This window comes from Eucyclogobius newberryi, unplaced genomic scaffold, assembly GCF_026437365.1.
Source record: "Eucyclogobius newberryi isolate DKJ021-1_F unplaced genomic scaffold, fEucNew1.0.hap1 SCAF_7, whole genome shotgun sequence".
Taxonomy (NCBI): Eukaryota; Metazoa; Chordata; class Actinopteri; order Gobiiformes; family Gobiidae; genus Eucyclogobius; species Eucyclogobius newberryi.
The window spans coordinates 30,176,841-30,198,256 of record NW_027316389.1 but is presented as its reverse complement, the minus strand read 5'-3'; the positions used below and the strand labels follow the sequence as shown (position 1 = coordinate 30,198,256).

At 42.7% G+C, this 21,416-nt stretch overlaps 2 pseudogenes; both read right to left on the bottom strand.

Annotated features, from left to right (window-relative positions):
- Positions 1–2,526: 2,526 nt before the first annotated feature.
- Positions 2,527–7,269, bottom strand: LOC140348505 (uncharacterized; annotated as a pseudogene).
- Positions 7,270–12,934: 5,665 nt separating this feature from the next.
- Positions 12,935–15,680, bottom strand: LOC140348504 (nuclear factor 7, ovary-like; annotated as a pseudogene).
- Between the last annotated feature and the right edge of the window lie 5,736 nt (positions 15,681–21,416).

Below are 21,416 nucleotides of genomic sequence, written 5' to 3'. Positions count from 1 at the left end.
CAAAATGCTGCGTTGCGTTTTCTAACCAACACACCCAGACGTCAGCACATCACCCCAGTTCTTTTTACTCTTCACTGGCTTCCTGTTTCTTTTAGAATTTATTTTAAATTTTTTGTTTTTAAAGCTTTAAATGGCCTGGCACCACCTTATTTGGCTGAGCTCCTGTCTGCTCGTAATCCAAGCAACAAGGTCAACAAGTCAGCTTTTACTGGACGTCCCCAGAGCCAGACTCAAGCACTGGGGGATTGAGCCTTCTCTGTCGCTGGACTCCCTTAGCGCCCTACTGTGCACAATGGCCATGTGGTGGCTAGCAGCCCTGCTAGGAAGTTTAGAAGATGACTGGATCGCTGCACCTTGGGCCTACTGACCTGAGCTAATGTCTAGCAGGGGTAGGTTTGAGGGATCTCTTCTTGTTATTCTGAGGTGCGGTCATTTGGATGCTAACAGCTCTTATTGTTTTAGTTCTGCCTCGGGAGCAGGAACCTGAACTGTAGTCTTGCCTAGTCTTGCTTGTTCCTGTTCTTCTATAACGTGTGAACAAGAGGGACAGGGGAAATTGTTTTATTGTAAATGTAATGTCTTTAACTGCACTTGTCTTTTGAACAAAGACGCTAAAGTGAAATAACTTATTTAATAAATTAATCTAATGAAAACATCTCCTGCCTCTTCAATGTAAAACAAAACTGTGTGCCTTCTGTCCAATTTCCCAACATAAAAGGGTGGCGCTGTTAGTAATTTCAATTGAGTTATAAATTAAAGGGGAATCTTGATAAATAAGTCCTAGTCCGCTCGGTATTCCACATATGCATCATCACACGAACAGCACCATTATATAGGGTATATCTCTCGTATCCTCCTCACACAGCTGCACCAGTATGTAATGTAAATCCTCTGGGACTAGGATTTTCAGCAGTTAATGTTCAGATTCCTATTTGAAAATGGCTCCATTTGAAGTATCATTTTCAGAAAGGGGAGTACTCGATTCATTAACTGACAATTACAACTCTGAAAAAAGATAAATAAAAATGTCTATAAACAAAAATAATTAACTACGTATTAATTACACAAATTATGCCTGAACTTAGTTCAAATAAATGCTGGTAGTGAAAAGTATTTGATTATTTTATTTTTATTAATCTGCATGGAACCTCACTTTAATGCCACTCTGCAAATATCAGCCACTCTCAGGTCTCACGTGTCCAAGAGAAGGCTCAGATGTGGATCAAGGCCTCCTCAGAGATCTTTGAGGTCCTTAGAGCGGTCTGTGGCGCTGAACTTTGCTCAGAGTTTAGCGCTCGAAGACTTCTGACGTGTCCAACGATGCAGCGTGGTGCTGAGACGTGGGAGACAATGGAAGCCTTTCCTTGATGGGGAGGGGCCCCTGGGGTCTACGACTTGGTGTGTCCTGGTAGAAGTTCAGGTCAAGAAGAGAAGAGGATCGAGCATGGTCTTTTTACTGACCTTAGAGGTGTGGCCTAGAGTGGACGTGCCTTTAACTCAGTCAAACATATTCCTAATTTGGACAAATATAATTGAAGGTAGTGTCTGCAGAGCCGCGGCAGAAACTGCCATGTTACTTTTGTGCCGGCCGCGCGCCGCGGCTCCTCCGCAGCTCCTGAAACTGCGCAGCTATTTGGCCGCGTTTTAGCGCAGTTTTAGATCGCGCCAGGTTAAGGTTAGGGTTAGGGTTAAGGTTAGCCATGAGGCTATAAGGGAAATGCCGCGGTCCCTGAAACTACGCGGCTATTTGACCGCGCCGCGCCCATAATTGAAACCAGCAAAATGACATGTAACCATAACAAAATACTACAACAATGTCAATGAACACACATCAGTAGCAGGTAGTACATTAAGGAAGTACATTAAATATGACATAAACACATTTCAAACAGTTCTTAAGGCAAACTAAACTAACGCAGGATTTGTTTATTAGCGCGACGGATCGCATCGCACGCGTGCTTCTCTCCTGGGGACGAGCCAGAACAAGGCTGCAGGTGAGCCGTAGAAGCGTTCTATGATTGATACGTGGCATGACTAATCGGCAGTCCACGCCACGAGGGAATGGACTCTGATTTGACGCCAAAAAATCGTCCATTCCACCTTTAAGTCAGTTTAAATGTGAAATACAGTTATTAAGGACTTATTCCTGAGAAAGTTTCCATCCAGCAGAACAAGAGGATTTGTTACAGTGGACGATTCCACATCTCAGAGGTGTTGACCCAAAGAGGGGGGGGTGAAGATAGTGTTGTTGGTCCATGGAGGATGGGATACATTCTTCTTAATTATGAAAAGGTAATGTCTTTTAATGGTCTCTTTGGACACATATGTCCTACACAGGCGATTTGTTCAGAAAGAGAATGGCTCTTTGATCAGAAATGGAAGATTAAGGTTCAACATACCTGTCATATAGAATAGTGTCTTGAAGCCATGGGGCGGGAGAAACCCTGGCCATTCTGATGCTAATCAGGTACTCAGTGAGGGAGCTTAAATCAGCTAACAAAAGGATACAAAGAAGAGTGGTCACAACTAAAACTGTAAACACCCTTCATCAGCAGACTTCTCACAAACATCACATCTGTAAGGTTTCTCTCCAGTGTGGATTCTCATGTGTGAGATTAATGTGTTTGAGTGGGCAAATGACTTCTCACAAACATCACAGCTGTTTTTCTCCAGTGTGGATTCTGGAGTGGGTCTTGAGAGCACTTGCTGTAGACATTTGTTTTCCACACTGGCCACACTTGTATGGTGTTTCTTCTGTGTGGGTTCGGTAGTGATGCGAGAGCTTATAAGATGTTCTAAAAGCCTTTTCACACTGGTCACACTTAAAAGGTGTTTCTCCGGTGTGGACTCTCATGTGGTAGATTAATGTGCTTGACTGGGAAAATGCTTTCTCACAAACATCACAGCTGTAAGGTTTCTCTCCAGTGTGGATTCTCATGTGTGATATTAAGCCGCTTGACTGGGAAAATGCCTTCTCACAAACATCACAGGTGTTAGGTTTTTCTCCAGTGTGGATTCTGGAGTGGGTCTTGAGAGCACCTGCTGTAGAAAAACTGTTTCCACACTGGTCACACTTGTATGGCTTTTCTCCTGTATGGGTTTGGTAGTGTTTCTTGAGTGCAGAAGCAGAGCTCAATGTCTTTCCACACTGGTCACAGTGAACCCCATTCTTCTGATGGAATTTTAGATCTGCTATGAACACAGAAAAAGAAGACTTAAAGTAATAATAGTGTTAAATAAAGAACTTATACTTTTGTCAATTCCTTATCATTGCTGTTTCTATAAGAATGTGGACAGTGTAAGAGGCTCTGGCTTTGGGTGAGGACCGACAGTATCAAACCAGTCTGACCCAGAGTCTTTTAAACAAATTTATATTAAACATTTTGGCAAAAAGATGTCCATGAACATACAGTGAAACAATTAAATGTGTTTGTGTGAATGAGGCTAAAGTGGGACAGTCATGTTTGATCTTTTGTATTTAACAATCTGAGTACTAATTCCAGAGGATTTTTGGTCTGTAGGCTTTGACAGGACAGTGCAGCATGAAATGGGAATGAGACTGGGGAATGACATGCAGCAAACAGGTGAACGCCGGACTCAAACTCATGACGCCGCAGCCCACACGGCAGGCATCTCTCAATGCTGCGGGTTTGAGAGACATTTGAGAGCACATCGTTTTCTTCTTCAAGAGACACACAACAAAAACACTGATGAAAAATGTTTGGGAGACAAAATATGTTTTAGTCATGGCACAAATTGGTCAGCAGGGGTCGCAATGCTCCTACACAACATTCCTGGGAAAGTATTGGCTCTAAAAATGGTGGTTTGGGTCCGTTCACTAAAAGGACAACATTATCAAATTATATAAATAAAGGGCAATAGTTTTATTTATTTGGTATTTGCACTACTTAAAAAACAGACCTTTAATATGAGAGTTGAATCAAATGTAAAGAAATTGTGTCATGGGCTTCATCTCAGCGAAGCTACTTTCACTTTGGTTTATCTCCGTTTATTTTATTCCATCGCATGATTTATGTAATTCAACAGTTTCTTTGTTATCTCTCAATGCTGGGAGTGTTACTGTTCAGTGTATTTCATAAGGAACTATGATTTTTCTTTTCATCTCTGAAGCACATGAAAGGAGTGAAAAACACTCCTACGCTACGTTTTCAGTCGTCATTTTATAAACGGTTTGTTCATGTAGGCCTAGTTAGCATAATTATTGTTTATTATAAACCTAGATTTCTTTTCTCTGCTGATACTAGCTCATGATGCTACTTCATTTCAAATGTCAGCACTTAAGACTATATGCCCACCTCGAAAAACATTCTAGCCCAGCGTGTGATATCTTCATCTCATAACGACGCTTTTCTAATGCTCCAAATGCTCTGCGTAACCACTTGACACGCGGTAGTTAAGGTGTTGTTTCCCCCTCGCAAACTGACGGATGACGACGTCAGCGTAAAGGGAGGCTGCCCACGAGTCCGAAGGTTCACTAGTCGGAAAATTCAGAAATGTTAAGGTTCACAAGTCCAAAGGTGTGTGTCCGCGCAGCAGGCTCTCCTCGCCTCCCTTTGCCCTACACACCGGCTTTTAAGACTTTTCTAGTGTTAATGCACTTTTTTATGATTAAACTCACGTATTTTCCATAACCGACTTGTTTCTGTGCATAGCCTGAGCTCCTTATCGTATTATCAATTAATTAATTAACTCCGGCGGCGCGGTCAAATAGCCCAGCAGTTTCAGGAGCCGCGGCACGAAATAGCATAGCAGTTTCAGCCGCCGCGGCAAAATAGACACCTCGGCGAACCTTCGGACTCGTGGGGTTTAACCGCGTAAAGCGATGTGTTGTTGCTGGGACAACGGTAAAAACGCGTATATCTTTCATAAAAAGCAATAAATGTGTAAAATAATAGTATAAACACACTCTCAGTAATTCACTTCACATCCAGTCGAGCCGATAAAAAGAGTTTTCATTTCATTTGCGGTGTTGTTTTAGGTGTGTAGCGTTAGCCGACTAGCTAACGTTACAAACAAGCTAAAACGCTGGCCTAAAGGCTGGATATAAGTGAATGAAACACATTCCTGTACAAATATAATGTCATGCTCCACTTACCTTCGGCTGTGTTGAGTTGGAGCCGTTGTAAGTCGCGGCTTTAATCAGAGCAAAGCGATGAAGCCGAGAGTCCAGCAGCAGACGCCGTGTGGAGGGTCAGCACTAGATCATACACGCCTTACTCACGGAAGTCAGAATTCGGAAGTTACAGAATCCCAAATCCCATGCTAGGTAGATTTCCTGTCTCGCAGCATTATCTCTTCAGAATAGTTGGCAAAGCGGTTCCGCGGAGGCCAGCCGTGGATAGTGGGCATAGAGCGCCAGCCAATCAGAATGAGCCTGTGTGCCATGTGCCACTGTGATGAAGGCCAACCAATCAGAATGCAGAGATTCGTGTTCATTGACAAATTCATCTCAAGAGACCCGAGTTCAAATCCTGCTGTGCCCAGAAGAAGAGGAACGTTTCAAAGGATCAAAACTTTAAATATATGAAGTTTATAAGTTCAAACTTTAAATGTATAAAGTTTATGAGTTGGTGTGTCAGTTTGCACTTGTTAAAGGTCAGATCATGAGAAGGACTCACATGCAGCTGCTGGGACTGATTTGCAATATTAATAAAATCACAAATTGATCACAAAAAGTGATTTCTGCTTCACCTTAAGAGATTAACCCACGTCACATCTTCTGCATGAATAAACTTGGAGTGGGTCAGAAACAGGGAGTTTAGTCCGCAGGGGTCAGAGGTCACACTATCACATCTCTAACACTGCAGCACTGAACTGTACTATTGTGTTCAGTTTATGTTCTGCAGAGAAATAAAACATTTACTCATATTATTAATGATATGATATCTCAATCATTTAAAGAATATTGTTGTATTGCTATATTGGAAAGAAAACACAAAAAAACATGTACTTTTAAGAATATTTATTGACAGGGAAAATACCAGAAATATTAAGTTTCATTTATTTAAACTTCAGACAGCATTCATTACTTTACAGTAGTATTTACAATAAATATACAGATATATACAGTCCAGGGAAGTATCTGTGGATGTGTGACTGTAAGGGCCTGCTTCAGCACCAGTTTGCAGAACCTGCACGTTCTCCCTGGGGCAGGTGACTCCTCTCTCTTCCTCTTCTGTTGCTTCCTTTCCTCCACTCTCTGTCTTGTGGCCTCCAGCTCCCTCTGGAAGAACTCTGTGTCCACAAAGTCCTTAAAGGTGGTGTTTCTTCAGGGCTGCTGCTGCTGCTCAGGGCATCCTGAGAAAGAGACGGTGATGGTCAGAGCTGTAGGAGGCGTGGCAGGTGTCGTGGTGACGACAGGCAGAGTTGTGGTGCTGCCAGAGTGTCTGTGTTTGCTCCAGCTTTTTCGGGCTGATGTTGAGTGAAGATGTGGCATTTAATAATCTGATGTGATGATGATGTAATGATAAATATGTAGTTTTGTGGTCGGGTGTAGCGTGCTGTTGGCTGATTGGCTCAGGGGCAGTGGAGGGGGAGGCGGCCTGTTGTGACGACTGCGGCTGAAGCTTCACTGGAGGAGGAACTACAGAACAAAACAGATGAATGTTTTAGTGATAAGCAACACGTGAAATACAAGACATGACACACATTTAGAACCACTGCGCTGGCTGTCAAACTACAGTCAGCATGAAGCATTCATCTGTTCACTCTGTGATGGTTTGACTGAGACAGACACACATGGAGCATGAAGCATTCATCTGTTCACTCTGTGATGGTTTGACTGAGACAGACACACATGGAGCATGAAGCATTCATCTGTTCACTCTGTGATGGTTTGACTGAGACAGACACAGACACACATGGAGCTCACTCACTTTGGGTTCTCTCTTCTCCAGGAGCATCAGATGCAGAATGTGTGGGACGAGCTGCATCTGAAACAACTAAAACACCACAATATAGCTTTATGTTTGTTTAGATTATTCTATTAAAATGTCAGACCTGGAGCTGAAGTACTTCCAGACTCGGCCAGAACAAACCTCAGCTCCTGTGGAAGTGGCACTGGAGGCTTAAGGGGCAGCACATCTGCAGCAGCTGAAGAGAGGAAAGAAATGTATGATACGTTTGATCAACTTTGATCTTACAGTGAATAAGCAACAAGTAAAAGCTCTTACCGTCCTGTGGTTCCTCCAGAACAGTCTGTTTGGACTGTGCAGCTGCTGTAAGAGAAGAAGAATAATAATGAGTCATATTTAGCCGTTAGTAACAACGCACACTTACATTTGACCTGTTGTTTATATCATAAGTAAGTTTATATGGCTGTTTTATTTAGCAATGTTGGTGTGAATGAGCAGAAGAAGCTCTCACTCATTCATATTGAACACCAGATAATATGACTTACTCTCATCACAAATGCATGAATTCAGAGCAGGACCTGAACAGGGTCAGGAACAACTGAACTCATGCACAGGACAGAACGTGTCCCAAAGTGTCTTTCATGGCAGGACATCTGTGTGTGAACTTCTGTAAACCTGAGGATGATGGAGCTCAGCAGCGACTGGTGCAGACACGGCTGGAATAAAAGACAAACCTTTTTAACACATGGTACATCCAAAATGGAGCTAAAGCGTTACAGACACATTACACACATCCACGTGTTGATTGGACGGAGATGCTGAACATTGTCCTCTCCAGCGCGTCCTCTTCAGCCACTACTAAAGGAAAAGACATGAAATGAAACAGAAGTGACTGCTCCTCTACACGGTGTGACTCTGTGTGACTCCACACAAACCAAGAACACACGATTTATGTAGTTATACTCACCCAAGGGCTCACGAGGAGAGCTGGTGGGGACACGAGTGGGTGGAAAAGAGGACAGGGCAGAGGAGGACAGGAGAGAGGAGGACAGGACAGAGGAGGACAGGACAGAGGAGTACGGGGCAGAGGAGGACAGGACAGAGGAGGACAGGACAGAGGAGGACAGGATAGTGGAGGACAGGACAGAGGAAGACAGGACAGAGGAGGACAGGACAGAGGAGGACGGGACAGAGGAGGACGGGACAGAGGAGGACAGGATAGTGGAGGACAGGACAGAGGATAGGGCAGAGGAGGACAGGACAGAGGAGGACAGGGCAGAGGAGGACAGGACAGAGGAGGGCAGGAGAGAGGAGGACAGGGCAGAGGATAGGGCAGAGGAGGACAGGGTAGAGGAGGACAGGATAGTGGAGGACAGGACAGAGGAGGACAGGGCAGAGGAGGACAGGACAGAGGAGTACGGGGCAGAGGAGTACGGGGGAGAGGAGGACAGGAGAGAGGACAGGACAGAGGAAAGGACAGAGGAAAGGACAGAGGAGGGCAGGATAGTGGAGGACAGGGCAGAGGAGGATGGGGGAGAGGAGGACAGGGGAGAGGAGGACAGGAGAGAGGAAAGGACAGAGGACAGGACAGGAGAGAGGAACAACATAATCAACATAATTGTTGAGTCATTCATATGCATTTTGGCTCTTGTTTACAGTCTGTTGCTAGGTAACAGTTGTGGAATGTCCTCCACATTAACATTAAGTGAAGGCATTTCCCCCATTGTGGGACAAACAAAGTCTTTCTTACTTGTGATGAATTGTTGATGCTACAACTACTTTTATGCACAATAAGAGACAACACAACACACAGATGACGTAATATTACACCTTAAATAAAACTGCACAACTGCAAACCTTTAAATGTAATAAAGTTTAACTTAACAGGGCTGAATATCACACAAAACTGACAGAAAAGTCGCGTTAGTTGTTCAACAGAGACATGGAAGTAGCAGTGATTTTACGTGACTAAAAACACAGTTTCAAAAGTGCAAAACACAAGACGAACTTTACCTGAAAACGTCCTCAAATGCCCGTTATAAATGCCACAAAATACGAGTGTTCTGGGGCAGTAAAATGTCCATAAGAAGGTGAAAACAGGAGCAGATCTAGTGCTAAACTTGTCCCGGTCACATTGAATGAATGACGTCACTCTGCATTCAAACATGGCGCGCTCCCGCCACAGCGCCGCCGCTGGCCAAAAGTATATTACATCCGTAGTGGTTTAGCACTACCATAGGAAATGAATGGGATTCTGTTTAGGGCTGTTTAGCTAAAGAATCCACGGCTGCCGCGCGCGTGAGGCGCACGAGATACTATGTTCGACTCCCTCTCCGACCCTAAATTAATTGCGGGATTAAACTTTTTTAATTTATAGATTACGTTTTTTCCCCCTTCGTCTCCCAACCACTACAAAAACCTAGGGTGAGGAGTTTGGGTCATGGGTTAGGGTTTGTGGTTAGGATTTTTATTTTATGGTCAACACTATCTTAGCAGACTATACTACGTGTGAAGTGGAACAAACTGTAATGCAATGAAAAAAAAGGCTTTTTAGAGAGAGAATTATTGCCTGAGCTGTATCAGAGGGACTGGTCTCGGTCGACGCCATGTTGGATTCAGTCACTTTCGCTTTTGATTCCGTATATTAACTAGTGGAAACTGTTTATTGTCTGTTATAAAATGTGTTCCTCTTCACACCTCCGCCTCGGCCCATCAGCTCACCACTCCACCCGATCCCACCTCCGCTCCACCGTGAGCTCAGCCATGGACCCGCTGCAGTTTTCATACCGGCCTGGCATTGGAGTGGAGGACGCCGTCATCTCCCTGCTGCACCGCTCTCTCTCTCACCTGGAAAAGCCTGGCAGATCTGTGAGGATCCTGTTCTTCGATCTCTTCAGCGCCTTCAACACCATCCAGCCGCTGCTCCTGAGGGACAAGCTGGAGACGGCTGGTGTGAACTATGACCTGGCAGAGTGGATCCTGGACTACCTCACAGACCGACCTCGTGAGAGCCCGGGACTGTGTGTCTGACACCAGGACCTGCAGTGTGGGGGCGCCCCAGGGCACTGTCCTCGCGCCCTTTCTCTTCACCCTTTACACTGCAGACTTCAGACATGACACGGACAGCTGTGTCCTGCAGAAGTTCTCTGACGACTCTGCTATCATCGGACTCATCACGGACGACGATGATGCGGAGTACAGGGGACTGGAGCAGGACTTTGTGGACTGGTGTCAGCGGAACCACCTCCTCATCAACGCGGGGAAGACCAAGGAGATGGTGGTGGATTTCCGCAGACGCCACCCCACTGCCCCCTCACCAGTGAACATCCAGGGACGGGACATTGAGAGAGTGACTCATACAAGTACCTGGGTGTTCATCTGAACCACAAACTGGACTGGACTCATAACACAGACGCACTGTACAGGAAGAGCCAGAGTCGGCTCTACCTCCTGAGGAGACTCAGGTCTTTTGGAGTGACAGGGCCACTCCTGAAGACCTTCTATGACTCTGTGGTGGCATCAGCTCCTGTAGGTGTGGCCTGCTGGAGCAGCAGCATCACAGAGAGGGAGAGGAAGAAGCTGGACAAAGTCATCAAGAAGTCCAGCTCCGTCCTGGGCTGTGCTCTGGACTCGGTGCAGGAGGTGGGGGACAGGAGGGTCCTGGCTAAACTCACATCTATGCTGGACCATGAGTCTCACCCCTGCAGGACACTCTGTCCGCTCTGGAGAGCAGCTTCAGTGAGAGACTGATCCACCCTCACTGTGTGAAGGAAAGGTTTCACAGGTCTTTCCTTCTGCTGCTGTCAGACTTTACAACAAACACTGTTAGTCCTGAACACGTGTAACTGACCCATGTGCAATACTGACTTAACCATGTGCAATATCGTCATATTCATGTGCAATTACTGTTGTACTCACACGCAATAATGTCACATTCATGTGCATATATTTATTATTATAACTATAACCATTATTATTAGTATTATCTTGTCTTACCCTAGTTGTTTTTATTTTATTTTATCTTTATTTTCCCCCTCCATTCCTTATTAGGAAATGAGAGGTTTTGTCTATAGGATTTTTTGTTTATAAGAGTTTTTCTATTAAGTGTTTTTTAAACTTCCTATAAGTTATCTGTCCTTTTCCTCTGTATCTGTTGCAACAATGAAATTTCCCCATGTGTGGACAATAAAGGAATATCTTATCTTATCTTAATATATACAAATGAAGTGTATTATTGATGAAAATCATGGATCTTTTTTTTTATTTTTACTGTGTATTCAATAATGCCATCGTTTGTGTGTTTTAGAGCAGTGGTTCCCAAAGTGGGGGTCGCGAAGCACGTGCTGGAGATGATTTCAAGATTTATTGTTCAAATTATGAATCTATTTAATCTCTTTTTTTAATTGGCAAAAAACAAACAAACAGAAAAAACAAATAGCATTTATTCAGGAAACAGTACAGAGAACAGAAAGTGATCAGGCAAAACCAAATAAAGAAATCAAAGCAAGCCAGGAGGGTCTGTAAAGAGAAGGTAGAGCCTGTTTCAGGGGGGCAGAGCTCGAGGCAAGGAAAGGTCAAACACTAGTGAGCTTCTACCACACAAAGTTCATAAATGAAGGACCAATAGAAAGTGCAAGATGATTATTATTTAGTAAGTGCACAAACGCTCTGACAGAGGGGACAGGCACAGTGGGCCAAAGACTCTGTGCCCTGGTGCATCTCTCTAAATATGATCCATGCATTTGATGTGGTTTGTCATATTAAACAGCTTTTCACTTCTCTTTTTGACTTCAAACACCAAAAATGTCTGTAGATCCAATAAGAGAAACCGTAGTGTGTGTTTGACATTTTGCTAGTTTTGTGAGTGTGTCCTCTCTCTGGTGGAGGACTGTGGTTGTAGATTGTCAATCATTACCAATACATTTGTGTGATTTAATAGTTTTGTCCAAAACCTTCCAAAACAGATGTAAAATGTATTATAAGTGACGTTTTCAATTTCATTTATTGAATTTCACTTTGTAAAATGTGAAACCATTCCAAGTACCTCGAGCGGTCCGCACCCCTGGTTGGGAAACGCAAATAAATCCCTTATAATGAATTTCGAAGCATATGAATTGACAAATAATGTATCAATAAAATATACTAAATACAGCATAATGAGCAGACCGTTACAATAGTCTAATCTACTGGAGACAAACGCGTGGATAAGTCTCTCCAAGTCTGGTTTAGACACTAATTTTAGTTTTGACATTGTTTTTTCAGATGCTAAAAAGCTGCTGATGTTATTGATTTGATGCTGTTAAAGTTCAGGTCTGAGTCCATTATTACCCCCAGATTTCTAACTTGATTTGAAGGTTTTAGAGCGAGACTCTGGAGGTGACTGGCAAGGCAAAGTTTATTTTTGGAGCACATTCACACAATGCAATTCAAAGTGCTTCACACAACAGGAAAAAAATCATTAAAATCAGAGAAATGACAAAAATCACAAAACAGTTTAAGGCATAAACGAGAAGAGTGCAAAGAAAATCATGTCAGTCAAACGCACAGCTAAACTAAACTATTTTTAGCTTAGATTTGAACATTGCCAGAGTAGAAGACTGTCTGACATCTTCAGGAACATTGCTAACACTTTGTTTCTGTGGGCCAAAGCCATATTTACCTGTCAGTGAAACAGATTTGATTGTCTACATATGAAGTAGAATTATATTAGTTATTGTGTTGGAATTAGCCAAATAATAGCGGTTAAAACCCCCCAAAAAACACTTACGGACTCAAGTATTTGTGGTTATTTTAACGTAACAAAACATCCATTTGGACAATAATAGTATATGGTTAATTTATTATTTTTGTGTTAAATGAGCTTGACTTATGCAACACCATCCAAAAGCCAACTATACTACACGAATTGCTATTTTCACAACAACATTTCAATGTAACACACAAAATACCAACACCACAATGACAATAAAACACATCCTGGAGATTTGAAGTCCATAAATCATCGAGACTTGGATGGACGTTGAAACCAGATGACCACATGGGGGTGGACCACTCCTGGACGAATGGCGGGATTACACGACTCTCTACTGAAGCACACAGGACGAATCGGGCTGCGTGTGGAGTTGTGCGCCATCGTTCTGACACGGGCTGAAGAACGGGTGGACCTTGTGAGTGAAATTACAGCCGGTGAAGGTGTAAATCAGACCTGCCTGATCGGCGTCGTAGAAGGACACCAAGCCTTCCTCGTAATCCAGGAACACTCCCACCTTCTCCAGCTTGGACTTCAGTGCCAGCCGCATTGAAGGCTCGGATCCTGCGTACCACTCGCTCTTATTCCTCATACTTATGGCCCAGTACGCGTTTCGTGGGCTCAACGCTACCACCCGGTCGACATGAAGCTCCTTAGCCAGGCCTAACACCCACTTGGACTTGCTTTTAACATCTACCTCAAAATAACATTTACCAGTGGAGAAACATTGACTGGCGAGCACGCACTTGCATTCAGGCCGACTATCGCTGCCGCTTTTCGTTTGATTGGTCGACTTGGGGTGCACTTTGTCGGGATCGATCATGACATAAACGGAGTATTTTCGAACGCGTTGCAAGTCGGCGAGAAAAGCTCCTTTCATTTGCAGACCGAGTTTCTGATCCAGCTGCGCCATGGCCCTCACCGCTGTCCCTTCATACGTCGGTTTACGAATATTCAAGTTGGACCAGTTTCTCGTGGCGGTCGCGGTGCCATCGGTTCTGAGCACGGACATCTCTTGCTCCAACTCCTCGATGAAGCCCTTTGCGTTGTCCTCTGTGGTCTTCCTCTTCCTGGTTATCTCTTGCACCACGATGTCCAGGTCTTTCTGCACACAATCTTTCAGAGCGGTGAAGGCTTGGACGCTCTGTGCAATTTCTGCATTTGCGTCTTTGTTGTTGAGTTCCATCAATCGGCGCAGTTGCTGGACGGTGTGTTGTCTCGCCGCGATTATTTCCTGGGTTTCGGCGCTTGTTCTCGACGGCGCTTCTTCAACCTTTGAGGAAAGAAGAAGAAGATGGGACATAAAGTATTAATCATTCTGGACATTTCTCAACGCTGACATGATATGGAAGAGTATGATGTAGATGAAGAGTGTGATAATTACAGCTTGGCCTGTAATGACGATACTTAGACATATTGCTTTTTTGTATTTGTCTTCTGTGTTACAAGGAACATCTTTGCCATATTATTGTTTTTTGTATTGCATGAATATTTGAGCTGTATAGATTCAGTCAACATATCAATGATAGCAAGTTTTTGTTGTAGCTTCAATATTACTTGAAAGTGTTTGCCTTCCAAAATGTGTTACCGTGACAAAGCTGTGATGTTTCGAGCTGTAGTGCTGCGTCTTTGGTCAGTTAACTCTTACGTTTGTGGCCAGAGAAATTTGAAAATGACCAATGTCGTCTGATCAAGTTTAGCAGCGTGGGTCTGGTTGGTTTCTGGCGTTCTGCTGTCGTGTCCTTAGGCCAGACACTGTGTGAAAGTACTGGGATGTGGTTGTGAGGGCCAACAGTGCAGATGCAGCCTGCTTTTGTCTGTCGACTCCAGAGCAGCAAGTAGCCCGCCATCCGGTGTGGAGTGAATTAATAATGCAACGTAAAATGTCACTCGACGGAATCACTACGATGAATAATGGGTTAGATACTGAAAAACAAAGATTATGTTGATAACAATTTTCAGAGGATATTTTCATAAAGATTGCACCTCTAAATGAGTTGATTAAACTCATTCTGAAATGTGGTTTGTCCTTTGTATTGAATGTGTCCAGAGTGTTATGTCATTTCGGTCCTGACCTGCCAGCGACTACAGATGGAAAGTTTATCACGTTTTTACATGATATGTTCTTTAATAAAGCACTGTGGCATTTAACAAAATATAAAAATAATGTATCAGGAATGTGCTAAAATGTGTTTGTAAATGCAAATATGAATAGACCATTTTACTAGACATTACACTACTTTTTTTTAATTATTATTATTATTATTATTATTATTATTATTATTATTATTATTATTATTATTATTATTATTATTATTATTATTATTATTATTATAGTTCCAAACGATAATTGTGATAAATCTTCTAGCTCTACAATGAATTATTATTATCATCATCATCAGCATTATTATTATTCATTAAGCCGAGGCAAAATGAATGACAATAGCAGCACATAGTCAGTTTGTTCTACACATAGAAAATACTGCAGTTGAAGCTAGATGTTTATCTCTGAGTGCATGTCACGTGATCAGTGTATAGTACTATACTGTAATACTATAATAGTACATATTCACACATAGGAAATGCTCTGCTTACCTCACACTCCAGGGTTCTTTGGGGGGGGGACGAGTTTGTGTCCTCGCAGACTTCCTATCATGAGATGTGGCTCCAGGTGAGACTGGCAGAAGGAGGCCAGGCTGACCAGCAGGATTTCATGGCTCTAGATTTAGGATCGGTACAAAAATCACAAAATATTTCTCCTGGACTTGTCGTTTGCCGCTGTGAACTACTGTTGTGTTTGAGTTGAGATCGTCTGAACTGCTCTGCCATCTCAGAGATAAAAATATTGACTTTTTAAATCTGGTTTGGGGTTATATACTTGTTTACAGTAAGGGCATTTGCACGTGGCTTCAACGGCCCAGTCCTGATCAATGCAGCTCCTGCAGAAGTTGTGTCCACAGGGTAAAGTGACAGGATCTGTGAACACGTCCAGGCAGATGGAGCAGAGGAACTGGTCCTCAGACAGCTGACAGGTGGCAGTGGCCATGGCTCACACTGAGGACAAAAGGTGAAAGAAGAATTACACACAGCTCAGCTCAGATAGTTGATCAAAACTCTTCTGGACAACATATGAAATCAGAACTTTAAGTAGCCAAACGTCCAAGTATCTCCTTTTGCATTTACACTGAAAGTACATTGAAAGTTTGTATGTTTTGACTTTGGGAGGAAAGGTTATTAAAGTATATTGCAGAAAGTGACTCACCAGTGTTGTTGTTGTTTTATTTAAACTCGGATGGGTTAAAGAAGAGCAAAAGGAAAAACCGTTATATTCGCAACTCACACCGTCTGTCTTTAGACTCCCGTCACCGTCGTTTACTTTCACTTTCAAAAATAGCCTCTGTAGTGCAGTGCACCTCCCCCAACACACGTACAACACTCATCTAATACTCACTGACACTGAATAATTCATACTTATCAGATTAAAGCTTGACAGTTTCAATCAAGTTTGAAACGTGACTAAGCAGTTGTGGGGGGAATTAAAATAAAGCTTGTAGTAATACAAAATATCCACTAGGGGGCGCCTACAGCACAGTTGCAATTCTGTATTTATTTAGAAAAATCCTTCTTCAGTCTTCTTATTTTAGTCAAAATGACAACTTTGACTTCGTTGCCAAGTTTTAATCGCATTCTAGAATGTGATGCCATAACTGAATGTTTGATCCACAAGTGTTGAACCATATCATTCATTGCTGTATTTGCAGGAAAATGATAACTTTAATTGGTTAAATGAATGTATAAAATGATAAGAAAAATGTGTTCCTTGTGTGTAAACTGCCCCTGTGTTGAAGACATAGAGCAGGGGTGTCCAAACCTTTTTCACCAAGGGCCGCATTTTGAAACTTAAACGGGGGCAGAGGGCCACAAACAACTTGACAATGTCGAATTTGTTGAATGACAAAGTGAATCATTTGAAATTTTGCATTTGATGTAATTGCGATGAGCCTCCACACCTTTAGTTATACCTGGAACATTAATATTAGGTTGGTACATCAATATGCCTGAATTTTCCCAATTTCACAGTAAAAAGTACTAGTTTTTGTTGTTTGGGCCAATATAGCAGGAAGCTGGAGGGCCAACAAAAATTGGTCTGAGGGCCGCATTTGGCCCCCGGGCCCTAGTTTGGACATGCCTGACATAGAGGGAGTAGGTTTTAAAACTCATTGTACTTTTATTTTTTAACCCACAAACTGCCACTTGTGTGTAAAACGTTGATACATATTTACCATAAGTAACACCCAAACCATGAATAATAATTAAAAAAAACTGTCATATGAACTTTAAAGCTTAACATATCTTCAACTGACAATCACATTTATGGATTGTTGAATAATTGCGCAGCTTTCTGGACTTACTGTGAGAAAAGTAAAATAAACCAATAATTATCCTGACAGAACAGACAATTTTTGTTTGTGCCTTCTTTTTGTTTGTTTCATGTAAAGAGGCCCAATAATTAAGACATCTGTAACACTGGTTAGGTGTTCTGTGGGTGCAAGTCTGCTTTGATTACAAAACGGTCAGTCAGTGTGGGTCAAAGCCTTAAAGGCAGCTTTTATTTAAAACCATATGAAAAAGGTCTGATAAAGAGTTGGTGAGGGTCCACTCTAGCTGAGGAGGGAGAGGCAAACTACAAGTGAGAAAACAAACAAGATTAAAAGAAAACAAACCATTACCATAACTTAAACACTCTGTGCCACCATCACCAATAGCTATAAATAAAATCACCCACTAAAGTGAGCCCCAATCCTCCCCGGCAACCTCAGGACCGACACCAACTACTGTTAAAACTAAGCAATATAAAACTGTATAAAAACTGACTACATAAAAACGGCAACCCTCACTTCTCCTGTAAACATAATGCGGCTGCAAATGTGTTAGACAGTTACATTAGTAAAATATAAAAGCGTACCTTTAAAAAACACACAGGACTTTAGACCCTTTAAAAAAGTATTAAATATACAAAGCAGTATTTTTACAAATAAGGTTAAAACATCAAAAGCCATCATCTGCTCACCAGCCACCAACATGTGCTCCGGCCTGTCCAGGAAGAGGAATTTGAACCTAAGCAGTCGTTTTTGATTGTATAAGACTGAAAGGACTCACTGTACTTACGCCCGACACCGGTTCTGCAGAGGAAAGAGAACAGTGCTAGAGTTCAAGTGGCTTATATTGTGTAATGAGCCACAGGATCCAGGTGTGGATGAGTGCAGCTGGAGGAAAGGTGCACTTGTTTTACCTCCTTCAATAAGAGCACAGGGGATTTGTGACCAGAGAGATTTTACTACTTTGCCTTGTTCCACAGAATGTCATTAACATCTGTGGAGAGGCAAACCTTAATCATTGAAATAAATGCTAGATAAATAGGTTCAAACTTATATTGTGGAACATGCCAGGCAGAATCCTCACGGAGACAAGCAGGTGGAACATATGGAAGTTAATATTTGTTTGAATTTAAATTTCAGTTGATTTTTTTTTTTTTTTTTAATTCAAACAAAATGAATTAAAAAAAACTTCTAAGTTGTCAATGCATAGATTTTTAAGCCTTCCAATTCAACAATGTAACATTTGCAGACAAAAAATGTATTAGTATAGCAAGGCATTAGCAGTTGTAAGTGAGTGAACATAGTAACAACCAGAACTATTATAATTTGTTCCCTTTGGCCCATGGATGTATTATATTATCGCTTTGGCCTTATCAAAACCTCCTCAACTCTGTAAATCCACCCACCAGAGAAAGGCCATTAGGAAACGGTCTCTAACTGTAAACCCCGCCCACAGACCAAAAAAAAGGCCAATCAGGCTCTAGCCTCCTCAGTCACACAATCGATTGCAAAGACCTTGGAATTTTGGATCTTTTTTCACTGCAAATTGAATGAATTTAAGAGCTTGAAATACATGCGCTGAGTATTTCACAGGTGATTTTTATTTATTTTTTGTTCCCTCCTTTTGAATATTTAGACTTGAAAACTTGAAAACAGTTACTTACACTGCAAAATTGACATTGTTCAGAATGAAAACATTTTAGAAAATTAATACAAAATTGGGTTAAAAGAAATACTATGAAACAAATTGTCTTCCATAGCTTCCTCCTACCGCAATAGTTACACAGTATTATACTTTTAATCTATTCTTCTGATTATTTACTAGTTGTTTACTGTATTTCTTGACTTAATCAAAATCTAGACTAATTTGAGTGCAATATGACACATTCTCTTATTTTTTATGTTTTCTCAAATTCACTTCTTCACATCCTCTTGATGCACATGTATCTCCTGGGAGCACAGCTTGTCCGGGCCCCTCTTTATTCTACATACGACCTTCCCTCCATCTTCCTCAATTACAACATGACGCTAACACACTCCCTACCACTCTCCGCAGAAACACTGGCTTTCAGAGTCAATTGTGGGGCGATGTGAAGAGCTGGCCTGGGTCTAGCCCCCGTTTGCAGCCCTTTCACGTGCTAACATAAGAGTTCCCCTTTTTGCCTAAGTCGACATGAGCAAAGTAAGCTGCGTGAATGGGGCCGAAGAGCTTTTCCATTTGACGACTGGCAGCCTCGGGTCTTGCGGTTTTGTGACACTATGGCGCGTTATACAAAGGCCTTTCGGGAAGCTTGAGAAGAAGGAGGAGGCGGTGCGTGTTGTAGCGGGGGATTTAAGTTTTCCCTTTTTTCTTTTGGCTGGACCGGAGCAGATGTACAGGGCAGGATTAGGCGGAGAGTCTCGGGATGTTCACCAGAGAGGTTTTGCCATGGGCCTTTGTGGTGTTGGCTTCCTCGGTGCTGCAATAAGCTGGCAAGGATCATAATAGTGGAGCGATGTCCCCCACTGCTGCCCATTCTCACAGTGCGTCTGCTCAGAGGGGACCTGGAGAAGCAACAACCAAGACTAAACCATGTCTAAAGCCAGGGATGCCAGGTCTAAACTAGAACTTTACCCAGTAAAACCAGCGCTGAATGATAAATGATGGTTGGTTAGAGGAAATGACTTGGGAGAGGCTGGTCTAAAATAATACATCAAGTGAATATTTGCTTGCATTGTTCTGTGGTCTAACTGATGGACCTCCTTTGGTGAGTCTGGAGTCTCTTGGCAAGAGTAATTCTGCCAAAACTCAGGGGTCCACTACCACAATTTAAAGTCATAACACAGCACCCATGCAGACTGTGCAGTGGTTCACACGATCAGCCGAGCGAATATCAGGTTAATGGTTTCGGGTGGTAAAGTCACCATAGTTCGCAGAGGCTAACGCTACATGTTAGCAGTGTTTTTGCATTTGTGAAAGTTGGTTAATGGAAAGGAAAATGGGGAGAGAAAGGTTGTTGTGCTGCTGTTCTTCTACAGAGCGCTACGTGCTTGTGCTAACAGTTGGTCACATGTTTGACGTAGGCAGGGGGCCCACAGCAACTAAAATGTCCACGCTTAATATCACTTACAGCTTGTTTTTGGTCGGATGTATCACACATCAAAGATTATTGACATACTGTATTTGTTTAACTGACATATTACTTTGCATGAGCGTCCTCTTTAGTCACTTATAGAATGAAATTAAAACTGTGTGGTGAAGACTCTGACCAGTTGTTTATCATAAAGCCAATCATTCTGTATTTTATTTGCTTTTTATTGGCATTTTCTTCCTGATCCCAGCCCCTTGTATCACTTCCTGGTCCTCTCCGCCGATCATCCCAGTGCAGAATGGGCAAGGGCGAATATTCTCAGAGTGCATTGTGGCAAGGAATGCCATTGAATTTGGTGTTTTTCATGGATCCAGCCTCTTTTGTGCTGCAGCCCAAGGAAGTCCATTGTGCGGGACAGACACCCTGAGAAAAGAGGTGGTTCTTCTGCAGTGCAAGGCCTAAAAAAAATCATGAATTAAGCTTTGCCATCGGAAGCAGCCAGCCCCAAAACCCATAGACAATACCAGCAAGCAACTTTGAAGGCCGGTAACAATTAAAAATGCAGCCTCAGTATATTAATTATGCATTCACACTTTTGTGCTCTTTTCCCCGGGCGTTTAGAGGAATGGGGAGCTGTGAGTCTGAGGAGATTATAGTCGGGAATACAGAAACTCCAAATTGATGTGGATACATGGAGGCTACAACTATAAAGCTGCATGGAGATATCAATAACAAGGTCTAATTTATAGTTTTATGTCGTTATCGCTGGGAATGAGATGACAATAAAAATCTGAGGATGGATTACATGTTATATCTTATATACAGGACAAAGTGGTCCAACACTATATGTATATGTGTATAATATGTATATGTATGTCTATGTATCTATATGTGCTGTTCCTGGTACTGCACTTTTCTGGACTGAGATGTCTGATGTTTTTCCAAGATCTGCTGTAGCCACTCCTCCACTCTGGGGGTCACTGCCCTGAGTGCTCCGATGACCACGGGCACCACTTTGGCCTTCATCTTCCAGCTCTTCTCCAGCTCCTCTCTGAGCCCTTGGTATTTCTCCTTTTTCCGGATGATGCCATCACTTGGTATCGCCACGTCAACCACAACAGCTTTCCTCTGCTTTTATCCACCACCACAATGTCTGGTGTGGTAGATCTGGGCCTTTATCGCTCAGGTGCTCAGGGCATGTTCCTGGGGAGCCATGATGAGGGCCTCTGTCCTTCAGTCCGGCCCGCTCTAGCCATTGGTCGGATTTCTTCATATTTTCTTGCAAATGTTTCAATAGAAAGTGAATGGAAGTCAGACCTGAAGGAGCCGAAACCCAGCCACA